This window comes from Sciurus carolinensis, chromosome 4 (genome assembly GCF_902686445.1).
Source record: "Sciurus carolinensis chromosome 4, mSciCar1.2, whole genome shotgun sequence".
Taxonomy (NCBI): Eukaryota; Metazoa; Chordata; class Mammalia; order Rodentia; family Sciuridae; genus Sciurus; species Sciurus carolinensis.
In genome coordinates, this window is record NC_062216.1 from 22,911,453 (window position 1) to 22,931,322 (window position 19,870).

Here is a 19,870-nt window from a genome sequence, read left to right on the forward strand (position 1 = left end):
CTTACTACAACTTATTCTTGGTGAGCCTTAGACTTCAGGGAGCTTCTGTCAAGAAACGGTCACCTTGAAGAAGCCCAAAAAACAATGAGAAGAAAGATATTAATGTATATCTTCCCAGGATTAATTCTAGATGACATTTTATAGATAAATGCATTGAACCTTTTGGAAATTTTAAAATAATTTTCATCTCCAAAACAGTTCAAATACGGAATACCCCAATATGAAGTAAAATTTGATATATAATGCAATATATTTTATAGAATTTACAGATATCAGATAAGAATCATAAAAATTAAGAACTGCAGTGATGATTTTCATATTACTAGATAAGAAATTGAGTTCACAGAGGTGAAAAGAGTTCAAGAGATATGCTCAGTGTAACAGTATTTTATTAAGTAATAGCATTTTAACTGGAGATACAGATTAAGGCTAAAGAATAATGCAGGACACAAAGGCATAAGAATCATGAATGAGATCAGTGAGGTCTCTTGTTTAGTTTTGCTCTTAAATACTAGGACTCAGCTATTATGAAATCACCATTAAGATAGTTATTAATTATCTTTAGCCAGCATTTATCTTTATTACCTTCTAGAAAAGGTAAGATTTGGGAGGTACTGAAGTTATGTGTTTCCAAGGTAAGACAGAAGAGAAGGAAGACTATTCAGAATGAATTCTACATTTCATTTAGAGTTAATTTGAGATAAGTTGGTTGCAAAAGTCAGAGGCAAATCATGAGCAATTAATGCTGGTGGAGATGAACACTGGATTTGTGTTCTTAGGAAGAGTGTATTATTTCACAACAATGAGGGAATGTGCAGAGAAGGTGTGTTTCATAAGTTAAAGGAGATTTATAGGGAGAGGGTTGTGGAACAACTGTTTGGACACATTATTGTATTTTTAGAAAGCTGATAATAAAATTATTCACTATACATAAGATATATAAAACTGTATCTTTTCAGACAACTTCCATGGGTCCATTATTATATAAAACCAAATAATTTAGTTATTATAACTAGGTCACATAGCAAACCTTTGAGTTTGCTAGTACCAGATTTATTGAAGGTTATAAACATAAATTTTCTGTTAAAATTGTTTTGCTTTGGACTTAGAGATATAGAGCTGAAAAAAGCATTACTCCTACCTTTACAACAAAAATAAATCTGAATAACTTGAAATATGTATATATATATATATATATATATATTACATATATATATATATATATATATATATATATATATATACATGCATTTGAGAAAATACATATATTCAACTTAAGGAGTTCCAGTGATTGATGGTTATATCTGAGACAATTTGAGCAATTATATAATAATTACTAATACTGGCTTATAACGATAAAATACAATATATACCAATGAGCAATATTAATAAAATACATGAACAAAGAAATAGGAACAAAATATAATTCTTCCTTACTGTAGGATTTTAATAAATATAAGATATATGAGGAATATAAAAAGTCATTGGACAGATACCACAGTAATAATTATTATAAGAAATTAAATGCTGAAATTAGATGTTTAAATTGGATAATTAAAAAACAGAATAATTGCCCAGAATAGAGGTTTTATTTTAAAGGTCAAAGATGTTGTTTTTATTTTACACTTGAAATGTCTGTCAATCATCATCTTAACAAAGGGACCTTATGAGTATCACAAACTTACCGATATGATGATATGGCATGATGAGGAGGACACACACCTTGGTAATATTCTTGCAAAATCACACCAAACTTGAAGAAGCATATGACAAGCTAAATATTATGGTTTACATGTCTGTCCCCCAAAGCTCATGTATGACACAGTAGAAGAAGGTTTAATGATAAAGGTGAAATTACTTGGGTTATGAGAGCCTTAACCCAATCAGTACATTAATTCCTGATATGGATTAACTGGATTCCAACTGTAGACAGGTAGGGTTTGCATGGAGGAAGTGGGCGTTGGGGTCATACCTTTGGGGTATGTATTTTGTATCTGTCAAGTGGTGTCTCTTTTTGTTTACCGGTATGATATCTTGAGCTGCTTCCCTCCACTATGCTCTTCCAACATGATGTTCTGCCTCATCTCCAGCCTGAGGAATAGAGCCAACAGTCTGTGGACTGAGACTTCTGAAACCATGAGCCCCCAAATACACTTTTTTTTCTCAAAATTGTTCTTATCAGGTCTTTTAGTCACAGTAGCAAAAACAGCTAACTAAAATACCAAAGTTATAAAATAACTCTTCCTAACTATCAAGCTATAAAACACAAAAAAGATTGTAGAAACATCTCAGGTTGGAGGAAACTAAGGAGACAGACAAAAAGTAAATAAACACAATGTGGGTTACTGGACCTGCAGGTACTCCTGGGACAATTTGCAAAATTTGAATAAGATCTGTAGAGTAGTTAATAGTATTTTTCAAGTTGATTTTCTGGCTTTAATAATTATACTGTGGTTATTCAAACTATTGACATTCACAGAAGCTGGATGAAGGATATATATAAACACTATTCATAGCATTTTAAGAACTAGTTTTATATCTATATTTCAACACAAAAAGTTATAATGACATAAAAAGGATAATATGAGATATGCTTTCCATATTAAAGCCAAACAAACTGAAAATGCATGCATTTTATTAACTAAATGAATTTTTCTATATGGAATTAAAATTCAAGACAACAATGGAGCAGTCAAATATGAAACATATATCTTTCAATTTCAATTACTGTGTGTTACACAAGCAGATCTGGAAGAGCCAGTCAAATCATTTAAGTAGGTATCAAAGGCATAATGTACCCTCTATTTCTCTCTTTATGTAAACATTTAAACAAAGGTATTTCAATCAGACCTTTAATTTTTAATGTGAGTACATTTGGGCTTTGACTTACTTCATGTTTAGTGCTAAATGTCCCAAGATTATATTTGGTATATGAGTGGTGGACAGAAAATTACAAATGTGCTTCTAGATAAATTCCATCCTCTTTAAACTAGTAAATAATATGTAGTTAATTAAATGAGTTAGTAATCAAAACAGTGCCAGGCATTGTTAGCTATTATTGATGTTGTCATTGTTATTATCATTAATGTCATTGCCCTTTCTGATCTTTAACAAAAATAACTCTGCAGACAAGTTTTGGTTTTCCTTGAAGTTATTCAACCCTGAACCACTTAAATTTCAGACACTAAGTGATTTAATACAAACTGGTAGAAAAGCGCCATTGAATTATTCAAAATTAAATTCCAGAGCACTCAAGCATCAAAGTAGGCCTACTTAAATTGGCAGCCTTCAGTCTTTCTAGCTCTCCTGCTTGATGACCTTGAGAAGGCAATGATCTTTAAGTCATCTTGTTCTGCTTCACGTTCTGCTCCACATTTGGCACATAAAATCATCCCAAATAATCACCACCCATGAATGTCAATGGAACTATGCTATTTTCTTCTATACATGGTTTGTGTCATGTAAGAGAGAGAGTTTGGACATTTTACTTAAGCATGAAAGATGTTCATATTAAATGCAGATTAAGCTATATCTTCAACTTGTCTCCAGAAGCTAAATATCAGGATAAAGTATGCAGCAGGCACTGTGAAATGCTTCAGAGACAGTGTTGAAAAAATTTACAATGGCATGTTTATATGGAAGATAATTCTCGAGACATAATGAATAACATTTCAATTTGCAATCCAGGGAAAGTATTAGTCTAAAATTATTTCTGTGCAGAAAGTTACAAAGGTTGGAGAGAAAGATAAGGACAGACAGTCACAAAAGGGCTTTTGAATGATTCTTTCCAATATTAATCTCAAGAAGACAGTGATTCTTAACATAATGTACAGTAATAAACAGAACAGTACACAGGGCCTCTGGGCAATTCAGTTTATTGAATAAGCTTATATTTAAATCTTCATGTTTAAGGTTACATTCAAATACCTACATTTATAATCATGATAAGCTTTTGAATCAATTTTGTGTTTTCTCTCAGTTCATCCTTTTATAGTATAAAAATATAAAGAAGAAACTAATTTATGAAGCACAATCTTAAAGAAGAGCTTTGGGAACAATGAAATAAATACAAAAATTATTTTAGTATTCTTATCCACTTATCCATTCTGAATCCTAAAAGAGAGTAATCTCTCAGTTTGAACTGAATAGGATCTCTAGAAAGATCTGATCATACTTTGATTTTGGGGGAGTACAAAGCCTAGAAACCAAGAATTGTGTACTGAACTCACTAATAAGAGCAAGGATATGAACCTTCAATTCACCCATTAACTAAGCAAGCCTTTATTATCCTGTTCTTTGTAAATGCTGGGGGGGAAGAGAATAAAATCTATCTTCACAAAGTTTACTACATGATTATTTTAATTCATTAAATTCATGTAATACAGACGAGAGCAAATACAGTGCAACACAAATAGTTAAAAATAGAATAAAGAAGAAATTCACACTGTAGATGAGGGTTTTTAATAGAGGTATTTCATGGATGTCAGTCATTTTATCTTAGTAAAAATGTTGGGAGATTTTTGAATATTTCATTATTCAAAATTTATAAGGAAAACTTCTTAAAATTCCCTCTACATGAGTTTATATCCTTTTTCTCCTTCTTCCTCTTCTTCTTCTCCTTCCACCTCCTCTACTCCTCGTCCTCCTTCTTCTTCAAATAGAGGAAACATTTTATTTATTTTTTAAATTTTTTTGTAGGTATAGATACACAGATAATTTTTGGAGAACTCTTTAAGGAATTCTTTCTGTGGTATCTGCCAAATGTACAATACTGTGTCTCATACATGCTAGCCATTCTTAATACAGTCAAGTTGACACCTAAAATTAACCATCACACCACTCAACAAGACAAGAATGAAGTCCATTCATGGTCGAAAGAGTATATTTAATCAATACAGTTACTTTCTCTCTCTCTCTCTCCCTTTCTCTCCCTCCCTCCCTCCTCCCTTATGCACAGATACACATGCACACACACACACACACACACACACACACACACACATACACACACATACCCACAGGGTACTTGGCCTTGCAAAGAAGCCATGAAAGTTGGCTTTCCAAAAATATTCTTCTCAGCAATAAGAAATCAAGTCTTTGTCTAGATAATCATTTTTCCCATTAAAAACAGTATCCCAGGGTTGGCAAACTGCAATCAGTGGGACCAATCCAAGTTGCCATCTGCTCTTGTAAATAAAATTTTGTTGAACCACATCCATATGTACTATTTAAGTATTCTCTATCTCTACTTTCATGCTATAATGGCACAATTGACTCATTGTAATGGTGTCATATGGCCCACAAAGTAAAATATTTGCTACTTGGGTTTTATAGGCAAAAATTAGTTAATATCTGCTCTGCACTACTGAAGGGCATGAAAAATTTAGAAGACAGTCATTTATGTTGAATACACACAAAACTGTGACCCCTGTGAAGATGGCCATTAGTCTTTGATATAAGAACACAAGAACAGCTGTATGTATTTCTAGGTAAAATCAAGCAGATGATGGTCATTATTTTTCTTGCCATACAGGGACCTGTAAGGTTTAGTTTCATATCTTATACTGTGCTATGAATTATTGTTAATGTCTAAAGTCTTAACACCTTTTAAAAGCCCTTTTTAAAAAGGACCTAGAGTTAAAAATGTAAACTTAAAGGGATTCTGTACTGGGAGGAAAGAATAAATGGACTTAGGTGCCACCGCTGATAAGAGAAAGCTATTATCAAAGCTCAAAACTAGGATTTAGAGGTCATATTGGAAGCTGTCTATTGGAAGATGAGATTGGAAAAATAGATTAATAAGGCATTTACAAGATTTTAATCCACAACTTCTTTCCTTTGAAATGAAGGGCAATATTAAGGAAGGCTAACATAAGGATTGTAACATAATATAGAGTTCACTTAGTAAAATGTGGCAGTATCTCTTTATTTCAGACCATCTAGACAATAAAATAATTGGGAATCCTTCTAAGTACTCTGTAAAATGAGTAGAAAACATCAGAGAAAAAGACACGTAACTCTTTCTAAACTAATGGAAGTTAAATAAAGAATGGTAATTATTTGTCATTGGTCTTGCTATTTTTAAATGTGGCTTGGAGAAATAAATATTTAGTTACTCAAATACATAGATATTTAGAATCACTACTTTTTTAAGCATTAATTTAAATATAAACAGATTTAAAATGAAGTTTCTTTATTGTGAACCCCTAGGAGAAGACAGAAGTACTTATTTTAATAGTGATTTTTTTTTACTATGAAATCTGACTACAGAAGCAACTAACTTTCATGCTCCATTATTTTAACCATATCCTGATTTTTACATTGAATCTCTCTGCCATAAAACACTATTCACAACATTAAGAAAGAGAAGCTGCCTAAGCTGATGGTTATTTGAAATATGATAGGAGAATAACAAATGCATTTTACATCAAGTAAAAAAATTATAACTGTGTAGCAGTCATTACATTTTGTAGGAATAACCTTTCTTTTGAGTTTGTATTTAGATGCAAAACATATGGTGAAAGTTTGTTTAAATGATTTGTCCATTAAAGTAACTTGATTCAAGCAGTTCTGTTACTTGTCAGTACAGTTTTGTTGATTACAGATGTGCTTCATTACTGATACATAAGAAGCCATGATAACCTTGTTATCTAGGAACTGTCTGTCATCAAGCTCACAATAAGACATACTGGAAATCAACCTACTCGACTTACTCAGAGAGGAGGAATTCAATATCCACCCCAGGAAAAGAAGAGGCACATTTATATAACCCTTCCTAGTACTGTTGTTTTTTTGCAAGTCTGTTGATTTTCTAGAGAAGAAAACATTTCCTGGGAGGAAGTTAGGAATAGGTTCAACAGTGGCATTTATGCTGTGATTCTCCAAAGTCACGATACATCTCAACTATAGATTAAGAAACTTGATTTTGTTAGTGTAAGTCTCAGGAAGTCACTGATTATAGAAGATGAGAGAAAAAATGTCAATTATAAAATGAAACTCCACCTTTCTTGAGAAAATTCAAGTCTATCTTTGGTGATCCTTTTTCTTAGTATTAAGGAAACCCCCACTAAACAATGTTCCATCCATTGAGAAAGAATACATGTTATTGTTTTTGAAACTATTCTTAGAGGACAGTGTTCAGCAAACTTGCCCTGTAAATGACCAAACAATAAATATTTTGATTTTGCAAACCAAAATTTAGAATGGTATTTAGATACTTATACTTCTAGAATGAAAAATTCTCCACATTTATCAAATCCAAAATATAAAAATCATTGATCATTTTTTTTTGTAATATAGGTGTACTTATGAGTAATGAAATTTTGGTGACAACATTTCATCTACTTGGGATTCAATGGTAGCACTACTTCTCATCATAATCCATGGCAAGAGCTCATCTGTTAATGTTCATCTATAATGATATTTATATATATTATCTTTGAAATGTCTTTTCACATGGATGCTGACAAATACGGATATCAACCCACAAGCAAATAATTTAATTGAATGTATTCAATTCTTAGAAGGCATCTATGGAATTCTACTAGGTATTGTTCCTAATACTTTTCAATGTATAGCTGCACTAATTTACAGTTAGGTAGAAACTCTTTCATCACATAATTAAAATGGATTTAATGTATTTATTTTAATGTACAGTTTGCCTTTTAATTTTAGGTTGAACCCATCATAAAATACTATCAGGTCTATAGCAAACACTAACTCAATTCTATTTAGTATCTGATAATAGTAACTGAAGACAATTCCTTCCTTCCAGAAAAATTTCTGTACCAGTTCTGGGCTCAAAATATTGCAATTAAACATAACTCTAAATCATTGATATGCTGCCTGATGGGGCAGGTCAGGACTTTCATCTTTGACATTAGACAAAAATTTACAAATCTGGAGGGTGGGAGAGCCCATGATAGGGAATAAAGATTACTGTTGACACTACTTATTCAATAAAGCATAAAAGATGCCAGTACTTTCCTCAAATTCTGCTGATAAATACTAAAATGGGCAGTTTACCCTTACTAAAATGGGTAAATACTAAAATTGGCTTTATTTTTTTTTTATTTTTTTTTACGTTTACATAGGGTAATGATGTTTATTATATTTTTCCCCTCCCACCCCTCCCACCCCTCCCACCCCTCCCACCCCTCTTTTCCCTCTACACAGTCCTTCTTTCCTTCATTCTTACTGCTCTCCTTAGCCTAACTCTAAACCTAACCCTAAACCTAATGCTAGCCCCTCCCACCCCCCATTATATGTCCTCATCCGCTTATCAGCGAGATCATTCGTCCTTTAGTTTTTGAGATTGGCTTATCTCACTTAGCATGATATTCTCCAATTTCGACCATTTGCCTACAAATGCCATAATTTTATCATTCTTCATTGCGGAGTAATATTCCATTGTATAAATATGCCACAGTTTCTTATCCATTCATCAACTGAAGGGCATCTAGGTTGGTTCCACAATCTGGCTATGGTGAATTGAGCAGCAATGAACATTGATGTGGCTGTATCTCTGTAGTATGCTGATTTTAAGTCCTTTGGGTATAGGCCAAGGAGTGGGATAGCTGGGTCAAATGGTGTTTCCATTCCAAGCTTTCTGAGGAATCTCCACACTGCTTTCCAGAGTGGTTGCACTAATTTGCAACCCCACCAGCAATGTATGAGTGTACCTTTTTCACCACATCCTCGCCAACACCTATTGTTGCTTGTATTCTTGATAATCGCCATTCTAATTGGGGTGAGATGAAATCTTAGGGTAGTTTTGATTTGCATTTCCCTTATTACTAGGGATGTTGAACATTTTTTCATATATCTGTTGATTACTTGTACATCTTCTTCTGTGAAGTGTCTGTTCATTTCCTTAGCCCATTTGTTGATTGGATTATTTGTATTCTTCGTGTAGAGTTTTTTGAGTTCTTTACAGATTCTGGAAATTAGCGCTCTATCTGAGGTATGGTTGGCAAAGATATTCTCCCACTCTGTAGGCACTCTCTTCACATTTCTGATAGTTTCCTTTGCTGAGAGAAAGCTTTTTAGTTTGAATCTATCCCAGTTGTTTATTCTTGCTTTTATTTCTTGTGCTATGGGAGTCCTGTTAAGGAAATCTGATCCTGAGCCAACAAGTTGAAGATTTGGACCTACTTTTTCTTCTATAAGATGAAGGGTCTCTGGTCTGATTCCGAGGTCCTTGATCCATTTTGAGTTGAGTTTTGTGTAGGGTGAGAGATAGGGGTTTAGTTTCATTCTATTGCATATAGTTTTCCAGTTTTCCCAGCACCATTTGTTGAAGAGGCTATCTTTTCTCCATTGCATATTGTTGGAACCTTTGTCTAGTATGAGAAAATTGTATTTATTTGGGTTTGTGTCCATGTCCTCTATTCTGTACCATTGATTTACCTGTCTATTTGGTACCAATACCATGCCGTTTTTGTTACTATTGCTTTGTAGTAGAGTTGAAGATCTGGTATTGCAATACCCCCTGCTTCGCTCTTGCTACTGAGGATTGCTTTAGCTATTCTAGGTTTTTATTCTTCCAGATGAATTTCATAATTGCTTGCTCTATTTCTGCGAGGTACATCATTGGGATTTTAATTGGAATTGCATTGAATCTGTATAGCACTTTAGGTAGTATAGCCATTTTGACGATATTAATTCTGCCTATCCAGGAACATGGGAGATCTTTCCATCTTCTAAGGTTTTCTTGAATTTCTTTCTTTAGTGTTCTGTAGTTCTCATTGTAGAGGTCTTTCACCTCTTTTGTGAGATTGATTCCCAAGTATTTTATTTTTTCGATGCTATTGTGAATGGGGTAGTTTTCCTAATTTCTCTTTCTGAAGATTCATCACTTATGTATAAAAATGCATTGGATTTATGAGCATTGATCTTGTAACCTGCTACTTTACTGAATTCACTTATGAGTTCTAAAAGTTTTCTGGTGGAATTTCCAGGTTCCTCTAAATATATAATCATGTCATCAGCGAACAGGGATAGTTTGAGTTCTTCTTTTCCTATTCGTATCCCTTTAATTTCTTTGGTTTGTCTGATTGCTCTGGCTAGAGTCTCAAGGACGATGTTGAATAGAAGCGGTGAAAGAGGGCATCCCTGCCTTGTTCCAGTTTTTAGGGGGAACGCTTTCAGTTTTTCACCATTTAGAATGATATTGGCCATGGGCTTAGCATAGATGGCCTTTATAATGTTTAGGAATGTTCCCATTACCCCAATTTTTTCTAGTGTTTTGAGCATGAAGGGATGCTGTATTTTATCAAATGCTTTTTCTGCATCTATTGAAATAATCATGTGATTCTTAACTTTAAGTCTGTTGATATGGTGAATGACATTTATTGATTTCCGAATGTTGAACCAACCTTGCATCCCTGGGATAAAACCCACTTGATCGTGGTGCACTATCTTTTTAATATATATTTGTATGCGATTTGCTAAAATTTTGTTGAGAATTTTTGCATCGATGTTCATTAAGGATATTGGTCTGAAATTTTCTTTCCTTGATGTGTCTCTGTCTGGTTTAGGTATCAGGGTGATATTGGCTTCATAGAACGAGTTTGGGAGGGTTCCCTCCTCTTCTATTTCATGGAATAGTTTAAGGAGTATTGGAATGAGCTCTTCTTTAAAGGTTTTGTAGAACTCGGCTGAGAACCCATCTGGTCCTGGACTTTTCTTTGTTGGTAGGCTTTTGATGACCTCTTCTATTTCATTGCTTGAAATTGGTTTATTTAAGTTGTGTATGTCCTCCTCGTTCAGTTTAGGTAGTTCATATGTCTCTAGAAATTTGTTGATGTCTTCAAGGTTTTCTGTTTTGTTGGAGTATAGATTTTCGAAATAACTTCTAATTATGTTTTGTATTTCATTCGTGTCTGTTGTGATGTTTCCTTGTTCATTCCGAATTTTAGTAATTTGGGTTTTCTCCCTCTTTCTCTTGTTAGTGTGGCTAAGGGTTTATCAATTTTATTTATTTTTTCAAAGAACCAACTATTTATTTATTAATTTTTCCGATTGTTTCTTTTGTTTCGATTTCGTTGATTTCGGCTCTGATTTTAACTATTTCCTGTCTTCTACTACTTTGGTATTGGTCTGCTCTTCTTTTTCTAGTGCTTTGAGCTGTAGTGTTAACTCGTTTATTTGTTGATTTCTACTTCTTTTTTGAATGCACCCCATGAAATAAATCTTCCTCTAAGTACTGCTTTCATAGTGTCCCAGAGATTTTGATATGATGTGTCTTTGTTCTCGTTACTTCTAAGAATTTTTTTATTTCCCTCCTGATGTCTTCTGTTATCCATTCATCATATAATAGTGTATTATTTAGTCTCCAGGTATTGGAGAAGTTTCTGTTTTTTATTCTGTCATTTATTTCTAATTTCAATCCATTATGATCTGATAGAGTACAAGGTAGTATCTCTATCTTCTTGTATTTACTAACAGTAGCTTTGTGGCATAAAATATGGTCTATTTTAGAGAAGGATCCATGTGCTGCTGAGAAGAAAGTGTATTCATTCTTTGTTGGATGGTATATTCTATATATGTCCGTTAAGTCTAAATTGCTGATTGTGTTGTTGAGATCTATAGTTTCTTTATTCAATTTTGTTTGGACGATCTATTCAGTGGTGAGAGAGGTGTGGTTAAAATCGCCTAGTATTATTGTGTTGTGGTCTATTTGATTTCTGGAATTGAGAAGGATTTGTTTGACGTACGTGGATGAGCCAATGTTCGGGGCATAGATATTTATGATTGTTATGTCTTGCTGATTTATGCTTCCCTTAAGCAGCATGTAATGTCCTTCTTTATCCCTTCTGACTAGTTTTGGTTTGAAGTCCACATTATCTGAGATGAGGATGGATACTCCAGCTTTTTTGCTGTGTCCGTGAGCATGGTATGTTTTTCCCCATCCTTTCACCTTTAGTCTATGGGTGTCTCTTTCTATGAGGTGAGTCTCTTGCAGGCAGCATATTGTTGGATTTTTCTTTTTAATCCAATCTGCCAGTCTGTGTCTTTGATTGATGAATTCAGGCCATTAACATTCAGGGTTATTATTGTGATATGATTTGTATTCCCAGTCAATTGACTCATATTTGTTTTTGACATGATTTGGTTTCTCCTTTATTTGGCTATTCCTTTAGGCTAGCGCCTCCTGTTGCTGATTTGCATCGTTCTTTTTCATCTCTTCCTCATGGAATATTTTGCTGAGAATGTTCTGTAATGCTGGCTTTCTTTTTGTAAATTCCTTTAGCTTTTGTTTATCATGGAAGGATCTTATTTCATCGTCAAATTTGAAGGTAAGTTTTGCTGGGTATAAGAGTCTTGGTTGGCATCCATTTTCTTTCAGAGCTTGAAAAATGTTGTTCCAGGCCCTTCTAGCTTTTAGGGTCTGGATTGAAAAATCTGCTGATATCCGTATTGGTTTCCCCCTGAATGTAATTTGGTTCTTTTCTCTCACAGCTTTAAAATTCTGTCTTTATTTTGTATGTTAGGTATTTTCATTATACTGTGCCTTGCTGTGGGTCTGTTGTAATTTTGTGTATTTGGAGTCCTATAAGCCTCTTGGACTTGATTTTCCATTTCATTCTTCAGATTTGGGAAATTTTCTGATATTATTTCTTCAAATAGATTGTTCATTCCTTTGGTTTGTTTCTCTAAGCCTTCCTCAATCCCAATAATTCTCAAATTTGGCCTTTTCATGATATCCCATAGTTCTTGGAGATTCTGTTCATTATTTCTTACCATCTTCTCTGTTTGTTCAACTTTGTTTTCAAGGTTAAATATTTTGTCTTCAGTGTCTGAGATTCTGTCTTCCAGGTGTTCTATCCTATTGGTTATGCTTTCTATGGAGTTTTTAACTTGGTTTATTGTTTCCTTCATTTCAAGGATTTCAGTTTGGTTTTTTTTCAGTATCTCTAACTCTTTATTGAAATGATCTCTTGCTTCCCGTATTTGGTCTTTTAACTGTTGATTGGTGCGATCACTTAATGCCTGCATTTGCTCTTTCATCTCCTCCTTCAATGCCTGCATTTGCTCTTTCATCTCCTCATTAGCTTCCCTGATCGTTTTAATTACGTACATTCTGAACTCCCTTTCTGACATTTCTTCTGCTCTGCTGTCATTGGGTTTTATTGATGTAGTATCTAGGTTTGTTTGGGACATTTTCTTCCCTTGTTTTCTCATAATGGTCAGTTGTCAGTGGGACCCTGAGATATTGCAGTTTTCCACTATTGGCTTATAGTGTCCCGGTAGATTTCCAGTGTATCACCTCCCAGCCTTCAGTAGCCTGATGTCTTGGAGGAATCTGATAAAGCAGCTCATTCGAAGAATACTGCCCCTAGCCCCCTACTGGTTCCACGTTTTGGAACTGGCTCTGTGCGGAAATGCTCTCACTGTGGGCCTGCACCGTGCAGCTGGCCGTGTGGGAGGAGCCCACTGCCGGAGTGTGGAAGACTACCTTGGGAAGACTCAAGCTGCCCTGCCCGGCTCTGCTAAGCCACCTCTATCTGGGCCTGCCACCCGGGCCGAGCTTTACCCAGTGGGCAGACTCACCCGTGGCTCTATTTCAGTCCGAGTCTCTCTGTGCCTCCCCCTCTTAGCTCCTGGGTTCTGGAGCGACCGGGGGTGCAGTCTCCCTCTAGGCCGCCATCTTGGATCGCCCCGTGAAGAGAGCCCGCAGCCGGAGTGGGCAGAGCCGCCTGAAGAGGTCTCCGGCTGCCCTGCCCTTATCCCTGAGGCTGATTGCAGATCGAGGCTCTCCGCTGGTTCTTTGCAGGAGTACACTGCACTGCTGCGGCTCCGGGACTCGGAGCCTGCTCTGTTCAGACAGGCTCTCACTAGCGGGCCAGTTCCGTTCCGAGAACCTGGAGAAGCTGGCTGTGTGGGCTAAAATTGGCTTTAAATCCTTAAAATTTTCCTAGGTTTGTAAATATGTCCAAATAAGTCTTTTCTTGCTCCATATATATTTTAGCACTTTCAATTGTACTAGTGGATTCCATTTCAGGTTTAACTGAATTAGTGGGCTCTAAATTTTCTTAAAAATAGCCTTCCCTCCCTTTGTTCCAAGTACACAATTCTCAGAGATTAATTCTACAGTCACTTAAAAGGTATTATTGACCTACCAAATAAATAATGACTGATGAGTGTCAGCAACATCTTTGAACTCATCAAGAGCAAGCAAGAACCACTTGAAGCAATTTGCTTGTAAAATGAATAAGGTAAATTGATTATTGATGCTGCTTCTAATGTTTTCAATTCTTCATGTAACAGTTCTGGCTGAAAAGATAATCATATTAAATAAGTTTGTTTTCTTCAAACATTTTTTTCAGCTGCTACAATCTAATATGATCTAAATAACTCACTCATTGGTAAATAGCTTTTCTTGCTTGGCTAACAAATGAGACAATTTAGTATGGTTGTAGCCTAATTATAATTTTTTTAAAAAAATTTTGTGAAGAAATAGTTTGATGGGATATACTATTGTATGTTTTAATTTTTCTGAAAATTATCTTTCTGTGAATAGGCAAATTGTGATGTGTACTTGGTCTGTTAATGTTGACTCATATTTTTAAAGCATGGATATAATGTCACTGCATAAGAAACATTTTGAGTTGTATTGAATTCAATACAAAATAACCATATTCAGCTATGCCTTAAATATGGAACATTTGAATTCCACTCTTATTTTCTTCATTTGTTTTGACTGTATGACAGCAAGAAAAACTAAGTATTGTTTTGTGATAGCATGTGGAATTAGGAATGCTGCCAAGGTATAGCTGGGTTACAGCAATTTGCAGAGTATCAAGCCTTAGTATGAAGTGATGAAGTAATGAGAGTGCCCCATACATACAACCTCTTTCACACTCTGCTTAGTCCCAAGCAGTCATAGACAATGCATGAATGAATTGAGCATGGCTGACTTCCAATAAACCTGTAGTTATAGTCACAATAATTTAAATTTTGTATGATTTTCATGTATCATAAAATATTATTCTTCTTTGGGTATTTTCAACCCTTTAGAATTGTAAAAGTTATTTGAGACTCAAAGGCCATAAGAAATAGATGACAGGCCAGGTTTTATACATGGGCTGTGGTTTGCCAACTCTTTGCTTCTTATTTAGAAAACAAAATTCAGGTATTTGATACTTGGTAAAAGGCTTTTGTGCCTAACAATATTGAATAGTGCTTACTAAAGGGCAAAAATGTAAAATAATAACCAAAGAAAGTCAATAGCATTGTAACACATTGTGTTTCTGCTGTTGCTTTGTTTACTATTTGACTCTAATACATCCTGGTGCTTTGTGTTGTTTTTAATACATCCTCACTGGGTTTTGCTCAGCTTTCAGAGTCTATGTTTGATTCATCAAGTTTCGAAAAAACTGGTACTAGATCCTCCTTGCCCCATTTTGGAACTACAAGTATATACATCTTAACATAGGATTTTATATAATATGTATTACTAGTTATCCAGTAAGCCCATACAATGAAGTTTTCATTTCTAATATCTCAATTTTTATTTCTATTTGTATTTTTTATTATTTCTACTTATGTACAAAACAAAAATTTGTTTTCTTTTTGTCCATATTTCATTTATTTATTTTATTAGTTTTTACTGACATGATTGTGGCTTACATTGTATCTTTGTACAGTATGACATGGTGTTTCAATGTATGTATACATTGTGTAAGAATGAAATCAGGATAAATAACATTAATCACATCAAATATTTATCATGTCTTTGTGATTAAAACATTCAAAAGCCTCTCTTCTATCTTTTTTGAAATATATACTCTATTATTGACAATTTAACATAATTATTATAGTTATTTTTAAATCTTTTTCAGATAATACCAGTATTTAGAAAATACCTCCACTGGCTTTGAATACAGGGCATATTTCTTTGCTTCTTACTGTGTCTTGTTGCTTTGTGGTCTATGCTGAACCTTAAAGGTAAAAGAAAAATTGACACTGAATAAATACTTAAACCTAAATAGTGCATATTCATTCTATCATTGCATTACTATTGTGGAGGACTGAATTAACTTAAATCTATAATTTAACCAAGCAGAGATTTGGTGACATATTAGGCTTATTTCAACACTTATTTCTAATATTTTCAGGATCAAGTCAGAATTGACCTTTCACTGGAACTCAGAACTGATCAAATTTTGAGATTTGTGGTTTTGTCTATGTTTAAAGCCAAGTTACCAGATGTTTAAGTCTTGGCTCGCTCTCTCTCTTTCTCTCTCTCTCTCCCTTACACCCTTCAAGGAACATTTGTCAGATTTTTAGGTTTCTGGAGTTTGTTTACTGTCTCTACATCATTCCTCAGTTGCCAGACTTTATATCTGATGAAAGTTTGGGGTGCCTGAAAAAATTCTGTCAGCTCTTCTGCTTTCATCAATGTGTTAGTAGTTTTCCATGCACTCCATAAAAAATCTCAGGAGCCTTTCTCTAGCCTTTGACTTTGGAATATTTCCCCACACACCCAGTAGAAGGCCCATGGTATAACAGTTGATAGGTGCATGTGTGCTCCCTGGGTATGGCTTCTCTGAATTCTAATCAGTCTTGCCAGCTCACACATAGCTACTGACAAAGTGTGAAAAGTTCAGCCCAGAACATACGAATTGGTAATTATGAAGCTAAACAAAAAGACTAATTTTTTCATCAAAAGTATAGCTTACAAAATAAAATACAGATCTTTTCTTGTTTTTTTAAAAATATATAATGCAGGAGAGTGAGATATTCTGGGTGTTGAAGTGACTAGAGGGTGTTAAGAATTAAGTTCAATATTCAGTTTGAAGTTATCTGCTATATTTTCTGTGCTTGGATATCCTGTGTTTCTGAGGCACAATCTTCACCACTACCTTAAAATTCCCAGTAGAGCTCTGCAGTCCATGCAATTGACTCCCACTGGTTGTGCTTTGTAAAATTTAATACAAAAGGTTTATGTCCTGATTTGTGTTGATATGGGGCAGACAGAGATTAATTCCAAGTTTAAAGAATCAGTGGTATAAAAATACTCAAGAGAAAGAAGAAATCATAACAAAGATAATTAGTGGAAATATAAACCCCTTGAGACAAAAAACAAATGATTACAAAGCTAGAAGTTTGGGAGACATGCAGAAATGTGACTACTTAGTTATATTAATCCAATATCCTATTTATAGATATGATCATACATTACTTCTGTTTCATTCTCTAAATTTTGTTAGCAGACCCCAAATGGCTATTGTCAGGCTCCCTTGCCAAGTTTTCTAGTGGATAGGCAAGGTCATGATCACTAATTCAGCATATGTATTCAAGGTCATAACCATTTGCTTGTGAGCATGTGCCCACTGACATAATGTGTTGGCAATGTGCCTTCTTTGTCTTGCCTGCATATAAAAAAAAGCCTATATAAATAACTGGGGTGTGGGGGATGGTTAAGGGCTACTGTCGTCTCTGGATAAAAAATGACTACCATTCCAATTATGCTTCATGTCTTCTTTCAACTACCAGAGCCCCAAATCCTGCTTATCAGGCCTAAGCCTCAGCCTCAGCACAAGAATTGGTATAGTCAGCAGACTCTTCCTCAGGTGAGAGATACACATCAACCCTGGCAGATGGGGGAGATCTGTGGCCACCAAGGAGTAAGCGACACTCATTTGCCATGGTCCTATTGACATGAGCTCCTGTGGAGAGTTGGGATACAGGATGGGTCACCTGTGAGTATAGAGAAGGTTTTGCAAGTAGTGAGTTACAACTTACAAGATATTGCTGCCCAGGAAGCAGCAGGACAGGAGGGTGTATACTTCTCACTGCTTTGAAAGCAAACAAGGACCTGGCTCTGTGGGGTACCAGCCAGTTCCACACCCTGCAAAAGAAGCAGGAAGACTTGGAGGGATGCATTTGCACTTTGGAAGCTAAGGTATGAGTCAAGTGGATCCTTGACCTCTGAGGGGGCAGCAGTGGAATCTGAAGAGGAGTTTGAGGAGAAGCCCCTACTGTGAGCCTACCCAAAAGTTCAGCAGAAGATGAAACACAGACAGTCCCAGGCCACTGGAGGTCAGGCAATGGGGCAGGCAGCTGAACGCTACAAAGTCTATTACATACACCCAGGCAGGATTAGGGGAGGTAGATAAGCATTTTGGTCACTGGGGAGGCCCTCTCGGTATGAGCTTTACAGCTGTGGGATCTAGGGACAGACAGCATTTTTTGCACTTCAAAAGAGATGGAGCGTCTGGCATCCATCACTACCCACCCCTCCCTGAGACAGCAATTGCAGAAGAGCCACAGGAAGGGAGAAGGTAATCACTCCCAGATAGATTGGATTTATGCAGCTGTGTGAACCACGTGGACTGATGCTGGTGAACTGCCAGAAACGGTGAGTAAGTGGCAATCCCAAGCAGATTTGGAACAGATACTATGGGACCTTGATCTGCATCAGGCAATATTTAATCTGAATACACAGGGGACAAATAATGAAAGATTTACTAGTGACATGAGGGACTTGGTTTTGCAGCATACTCCACCTGCCACCTTTTGTGTCTTTGGTGGCTATTTTAGCCCTGTATGTCAGGTACCCCATTAATGAAGTTGCTACCACAATGGCTAGCCTGGGAGAAGCCAAAAGCAAAGAGTAGTCGGAAAGTGTGTACAGATTGAGAGGGGCCTGGAGGTGAGACAAAGAAAGGAAGAAAGGGCCCATTAGAATCACTCACAAGCAAATGCGGTCTGATTTCTTGGCGGCAGGGGTAAATCACCAGAAGATAGAAATTCAGCCTCCTCCTTGAGCTTGTGGGAGCAGCTACACCCAGGGCAGCAATACATGGAATGCACAGAGGTAAACAAGCACCTGAGAAACCTGACCTGTGCAACTGAAAGACTATTTGGCTGCTTCTAGGGGGAACGAGAGAACTCTGTTTCAATATGACTAGGAATGCAGACAAGTTACCTGCCCTATTGGTACAGGCAAGGACCAGAGGCCACATGTGGAAAGTGCTATCTGCTGGCCCAAACAATGTGCAGAGGGTATTGGCCCTGGTGGATACTGGAGCTAAATGCAGCCTAGTGTTTGGCAGCCTTGATAAGTGTCCAGGCCCATACGCCCATGTCAATGGCCATGGGGGACACACAAAGAAAAGGCAGTATCCTTATTCCTGGGGATAGATCATTTGCCCCACAAGCATACAAGGAACTTTTATCTCCTATCCCAGAATACACCTTGGGTCTACATGTGCTCCAAGGACTATGGCTGTAGGGCCCAGCAGGGGAATTCCACCTCCATGTATGTGTTGTCAGAGGATATACAAAACGCCCACCTCCAGGTCTTGCCACAACTCTGGACAGTTTTGATGGTGAAGCAGTTGCCTTCCAGGAAGACATGCAGAACTTGGAGCTAGGAATTGGAGAAGGTGGATATCATATGGCCCACACACAACCTATTTAACTCTCCAGTGTGGCCAGTGAAGAAGCTTGAGGCACTTGGAGAATGACTATGGATCACTGAGAACTGAATAAAGTAGTGCCTTTGCGTGCAGTGGTTTCTTTAGTGCATGATCTCATGGACCAACTATTCTTGCAGCTGGGCACATATCATAATGAGCTGGACTGGGCTAATGCTTTCTTCTTTATTGCTGTGGCCCTGGAGATCCAGAAGCAGTTTTCTTTCACATGGGAATGCCAGCAGCGGACATTTCAAGTGTTACCACAGGTTATTTGCATAGCCTAACCATAAGCCTTGATTTGGTGGTCAGTGACTTGGCCATGTGGACTCTGCCACCTACAGATGTTTTATTATATTGATGATATTTTGTTGACTTCTGACTCTTGCAGATTTAGAGTTTGTGGCCCTGACCTTAGTGTCCCATTTGGAGACGTGTGGCTG